The sequence below is a fragment of the Homalodisca vitripennis genome, chromosome 3, assembly GCF_021130785.1.
Source record: "Homalodisca vitripennis isolate AUS2020 chromosome 3, UT_GWSS_2.1, whole genome shotgun sequence".
Classification (NCBI taxonomy): domain Eukaryota; kingdom Metazoa; phylum Arthropoda; class Insecta; order Hemiptera; family Cicadellidae; genus Homalodisca; species Homalodisca vitripennis.
Window position 1 is genome coordinate 114,428,963 of NC_060209.1, and position 6,974 is coordinate 114,435,936.

The window sequence follows — 6,974 nt, forward strand, 5'->3', positions numbered from 1 at the left end:
TCATGTTCCACATTTCTGATCCAGCAACATAGCAGCAGGTGAAGTATTTGTTAAAGGAATGGTTCTTCCATTTTCTTGTACACTTAATATTTACACAATAAAGTTAACAATTAATCACATTTTATTCTAAACTAGCAATAATAAAAAATAGGAAAATATAATGCATTTTGTTGATGCATGTCTCTTAACCCTTAAAGCGCTAATCTAAATTACTGTCAAACGCTAAGACATAAAAAAATATTTTTTTTTTTAAATTTCCCAATGCTAATTTTTGTTTCATATACCTTGGTATTACCTTAATAAGAAAAAATAATAAACATGTAATATTACATATTTTTGAAAATTTTATACGCACGAATATATTTGAAATTTTGAATAAACTGCATTGCAGGATAATGTACATAGCAACACTATTTGACAGATTACATTACATTTATACAGGTTATTTATAATGAGTAAAATGTAACTGAAGTTCCTGTATAATTAGTACATAAAATAAATAAGTTCAGTATAAGATTTTGAAATGTAATAATGTGAAATTCAACACAAACTTATTTATAGATAGCCTACAAGGGAAATGAAACAAATATTGTACTTATAAACCTTATTTATTTAGAATAAATAAACTGGACTTGTATGGTGAAACTGGTATAAAATACAAAACAAATAATTGAAAAAATATTACACATAATAAACCAAAAATGCGCTCATTTGTCAAAACTTGGATCATCTGGATTAGCCATTATAACAAAAAATTATACTAAATGTTAGTAAAAACAATTTTATAAGAATTGTATAAGATAATTGTATAAGAATTACAACGGACTGATTCAAAACACTTTGTTTAACAATATAACCAACATACGACCAACACACACGTAGTTAAACAGCTGAATGAAACGAACGCGTCTGTAGGCGTATGCCGCGTCACAGGACATACAAAAAATGGCGGCGATTGCTTTCAACCCGAGTAGATATCGTTACAAAGTCCACCAACGGTGACAAAGCGTTTTGTCTAGTCCCGACAGTCGAAAGGAACATCGATCTGCTCTCTTACGGAAGTTTTAACAACTAATTCTTCGCCATTTCATAAGTAAAGCTTTTGCGTTTGTAGACGTAATCCGCGTTTAAAGCATCGGCAGTTCCGCGTCTTTAGGCGCTAGCCGCGTTGGAAGGGTTAATGTACCTTTCTATGACAAAAAGTAAGGGTTTAAAAGTGTATGAAATTTACATTGTTTGTAGGGGATTAAAATAAAGATTGCCTTCAGTACAAGGAGCTTTACAGAAACATGTTCTCATCATTGACTTTAAAATATTCTGTTTAATGATGTTTTACTCATTTAGATATTATACTTTTTATGATAAGATTGTAGCATTGAGGATTGTAAATATTAATGTTTGATGTAATAGATACAATAAATCAATCTTCTCTTTGAATTTTATTAGCTTGGTTGTATTCCTTTAAGAAGAAATGAGTAAAAACTAAGATATATATTAAGCTTAATATTGTTTCCAATAACAACAACAATGATTAATTTACAACTTTCCATTTGAAGTAAAATACACCAAGTACTAATCCATTCCACGAGACAACATGCACCTGCTGCTTGTGATCTATATATAATTCACAGCCTCTTTCAAAATAAAAATTAAATTGGTGTTATTTAATTGTCGTTCTTGGCCTCAGAAGAGTTTAGTATGTTAGTTCAAATCAACCTCATTTATCTTTGAGTTAGAGATAATATTAAATGTATGACTTAAGTGTTATTATAAATTGCAAGAAAATAACAAACCATTGTACGTTCATGTCTCTAAATGAAGAAAAGAAATGTTAATATAGCCAATATATACGAGGAGGTACCCAAAAAAAAACCGGAATTATTTTATAAAAATTATATATTATCAAATCTTTTACAATACGACCTTATCTCCTTCAAAATAATCTCCATTACAACTAATACACTTGTCCCAACGGTATTTCCATTGATCAAAACATTTTTTGTAGTCATCTTTAGAAATGGCTGCAAGCTCGAGCTTCGTTTTTTTCTTAACCTCTTCAAAACGCTGTCAAATCGTTGACCTTTCAAGCCTCTTTTCATGTGTGGAAATAAAAAAAAGTCGCATGGAGCGAGGTCAGGCGAGTAAGTAAGGTGCGTGGGGCAGCGGAACCATGCCGTTTTTGGCTAAAAACTGCCTAACTGAGATGGCTGTGTGTGCCGGTGCGTTGTCGTGGTGGAAGAACCAGTCTCCAGTCTGCCACAAATCGGGTCTTTTCTGGCGAACACTGTTGCGCAATCTTCTTAAAATCTCCAAATAAAATGTTTGGTTGACAGTCTGACCTGGAGGAACAAACTCAGAATGAACAATGCCTTTAGCATCAAAAAATTAGCATCACCAGTAATTACCTTTTCCAGAAAATCGGGATCATTTTCGAGATGTTCTTTCAGAAGGCGGCAAGTTTCAACTCGATGTGCCTTTTGATGGTCAGTCAGAAGTCGAGGAACAAATTTGGCAGCAACCCTTTTCAGTCCTAAATCTCCTGTTAAAATTCGCTGAACCGAGCTCCAAGTTAACCCACTACTCTCTGATAGTTCCTCAATTGTCTGTCGACAGTCGGTGAGCACAAGTTCACGAATTTTCTCAACATTTTCGTCCGTTCGAGAGGTTGATGGACGTCCAGAACGAGGTTTGTCTTCAATCGACATGTCGCCATTTTTAAATCGAGCGAACCACTTGTAGACCTGAGTTTTCCCCATAGCATCATCTTTGTAAGCTGTATTCAACATTAAAATAGTTTCTGCAGCATTTTTACCAAGTAAAAAACAAAATTTCACAGCTGCACGTTGTTCACTTAAACTTGCCATGACAAAAAACGAAACAAGAACAAAACAGGGTTAGCGAAAAGTCACTACGAACGAACAGAATGCACTAGGACAACGGAACTGGGGTCACTGAGCTCGCAATGGGTTGCGCGACACACGCCTAGCGGCAGGAATGTGTACTACACGCTGCCGGCTGCCAGCAATACAATTCCGGTTACTTTTGGGTACCCCCTCGTATACACACACACACAATACGAATATCAGCCACCCTGCTATATAACAACCTACATTTAACAAGTGAACATTTTGTGTTGGTGGTGGGTGTTGTAGCCAGAGACTCATGCTTGCAGACAGCTGAACACCGTCAACGCGATACACGGTTAGTGATGAGGCCACACACTACACACTAAGGCTTGCAGATAGCCCAACATCAGTTGGGGCGACACTTGGTGGGTGTTGGAGCCAGAGACTCAGGCTTGCAGACAGCCCAACACCAGTTGATGCGACACTCAGTGGGTGATGTGGCAAAACACTCAGGCTTGCAGACAGCCCATCACCTGTTGATGCGATACTCACGGTGGTAACAATGTCTTTAGCACTTCTGATGTCAATCTAGAAGGCCAATAGACTATAGCTTGAAAGCTCCGTCATTGCTCCCAAAGACGAACCTATGAACTAAATTGTGAATCATCATCCATCTCTGGTCCCATCTCTTGTTACTAAATTAAAGTATGAAAACAATAAATATGGCCTGGAATGGTTGATTAATCAGAATAAATTCTTGTATTTTGTTGATTTATTTCAGATAAACAACAACTACTCATTTATATTTTCTTTGTTTTTTTCTTTCTTAGGACAAGAAGCTTAGAAATGTGCACCTAGTCCTATAAGGACCTTTGCGCTGCTTCTGGAGTGACAGGATATTCTGGATGGGTAAGGTTTGGGATAGGGGTCACAATTCTGTCAAGATTCATGAGGAAAGGTTTAGGGCACTAATCTCAAGTCATGTCCCCTCGAAAGAAGGAGAAGCCAGCTCTGAACCAGCCTCTTCAGTCAAAACAAGCAGGGGGCGGCACACCCTATGTGCCCTATGTGCTGGCAAGAACCTTATACTCTTAGGGAACAAACCCATCAACTCCAACAGTCATCTTCCGCATTAAACTAAACCTATTGAATTACCCTTTTGTGCCCCAAAATCTTACATTTGCCATTAATGATGTTCCACTCCTGGACATCCATAAGGTTGCCCAGATTTAAGTCACACTCGGTATTTTAAGTGTATCCCCTTGGGGTATACATTTTCTTACTTTTTCTGTTGTTTTAAATTCGTTCAGGTGTCTTCATTTTTATTATATACATGTCTTAATTCTCTATATCACACTTTTAATTTGGTACAATACTCTGGTCAAAGTTACCAAAGTATTTACACATCCGTAGTGAAATCTTTCTAAGCCTTTTACATTTTGTTTCTTCAATCTTGTTTTTTTTTTATTATATTACTTTAAAATATGAAACGGTCAAACTACAAGATTTTAAAAATGAATCTCATATTGTGGAGTTATTAACATAATAAATATACTCCATTTATTTGTTTTATTTATAGTGGCAGCATTTGTTGTTGTAATGTATTATTTTGTTGATTAACACAGTTAGCATTATTGTGTGTTTTCGTAATAAAAATGTAGATTTGATCGTTCCTGGATTAAAATATTGTGTATATTTATAGATTTTAGATAGATGACTGTATTTTGTGTTACTTTATAACTTATTGTTTTTGTTATATATTTTATTGTTGTGTCTTATAAACAGATCCACTGCCTTAGTAGACACTTAGTGAATAAAACATTAATTTGAACAGGAAAGAATATTTTTATTTATTTCCTTCTATTTACAACTTACTAGGCTGAATTTACCATTGGGGAGTTTTCTCGTGGGGTTGGTAAAATTTAATTTGTCTGTCTGCACAGCAACTCAGAACAAAACGAACTGACCTATAGACTTAAAATTTGGTATGAAGCTTTATTTCTACATAGCCAATATTAAGTTCAATAAGCATTTCACCATGGAATTTGGCTGAACGTTTGCCAATATTTTTACATTCGTCTTACGAGTAACCATGATGACGAGAAAATAGCAGAATAATTTTGTAAATATACTCAGGACAATCATTTGAGATTTTTAACTGTGACTTTTTGAAAAAAGTAAGAGAGTGGAATGTTTATGTTAAATTAAAAATAGATGATGATAAGGTTTGATTTCAGTGCACTCTTGTGTTGTAGTACCTTCTCTAGCTTACCAGAATACTGCTATCAAACCTAAGATAATGTACAAAAATGTAAATGTATCGTGTGGCAAGACATCTCGGAAGAGATTTCATCTGTAGCTATTCTGGATGAAACCTCATTTAAAAATATACAAGAATTAGTTATATGATGGTGCATGTTTGTCTGGGCATCATTGAAGCTTATTCTCTCATAGACTGACACAATTTTTCTTTTGTCTGCTGGGAGGAAGTTAAAATTTCATTTCTGTACGATTGTCCACGATTTCCTACTGAATAACAGAAATGTCGTAGGCAGATCCTTTTTAGTATTAGTATACAAAACCTTCCTGATAAAAGTGACTGTTTCTGGAAGATGTTCCAGTCTCCTGAAGTTCCTATACTTTCATTGTTAATGCAAAATTTTAAACAAGATCATACATTGTAATTTTTTCTTGAAAGAAGCACAAACATACAAACTATTAAAAGATAAGAAAATTACATAAAAAGAATTGGGTTGCCCCTTGAGCCATTAGGCTCACTGTTTTTGTTTCTAGGTCTGGCTTTTATTATTTTGAAGTATACAAAGGGGTACCCAAAAGCAACTGGAATCATTTTCTAAAAGCTATATACTTTTTACAGAACAACCTCATCCCCTAAAAAATTTTCTCCATTACAACTAATTTATTTGTCCCACTAGTGTTTTCACTGTTCAAAACATTTTTTTGTACTCATATTGGCTGACAGCTTCTCCCTGATTTTTTTATTGACCTCTTCAATGTTATGAAATCCTTTGATGTCCTTTCATGAGTGGAAAGAAAGAGTCGTCAAACAGTGCCAGGTCACTGAGTAACATGCTTAGGGCAGCGGAACCATGCCATTTTTAGCCAAAAACTGTAAAACAGATGCAGATGGCTGTGTGTATGTTGTCATGGTGGAAGAACCAGTCTCCTGTTTGTCACAAATCGGGTTTTTTTATGAACACTGTTGCACAATCTTCTTAAAACTTCCAAATTAAAGGTTTGATAGACGTTCTGACCTAGGGGAACAAACTCAATAAACTACGCCCTTGGCATCAAAAAAGCAAATCACCATTGTTTTGATATTTGATTTGACATTTTTTTAGACGGGGTGACGTTGCTTTGTTTCTGGGTTGTAACCATAGCACCATGACTCATCATCACCAGTAATGATCTTTGACAGAAAAAATGGATCGGTTTTAATCTGTTGTTTCAAAACATGTTTCAACTCAATGTTCCTCTTGATTTTCAGTCAGAACCCAAGCTCTATTTTTAAATCTCCAAAATCGATGTGACTTTACATGGGTGATCCCTAAACTGATGGGGTTTTTGTAGTATTTTACTACAAAATTTATAGTTTTATTAAATAATAACATAGAGATTTTAAATTAGTCCTGTTCTTTAGATCTTTAAATTTCCTATTAGGAAACAATATAAAATGGCCTAAAAAATTATTTTCAAACATTTTTTTAATAAATATTTCCTACTTTCTCACTAATAAACTAAAAGTATTTTTGGAATTTTTGTATTGGCAGTTATTTATCTTAAAATTGCATATTATTTTTAATAAATCCACAAAATTCTAAGTGTTTAAAATTTAAAATGCTCTACTTATTGGGAAAATAATAAAAATTCACTTACATGAATGAGAGGCAATGTTTTGGAGATCTGGGCACTCACACACATTCAATGTTTTATTTGTGTTAAGTTTCTGTGTGATCTCTGTTTTAAAAAACTGGACTACTGTTAAAACACAATACTGATAAAAAAAAGTTAATATTTACACTATTTACAGATCTTTTATGTTTTTGAAACGAAATTGAAAATTTACACCAGCATCTCTAGCAATACCGATCAAATTCTCACAGGAGA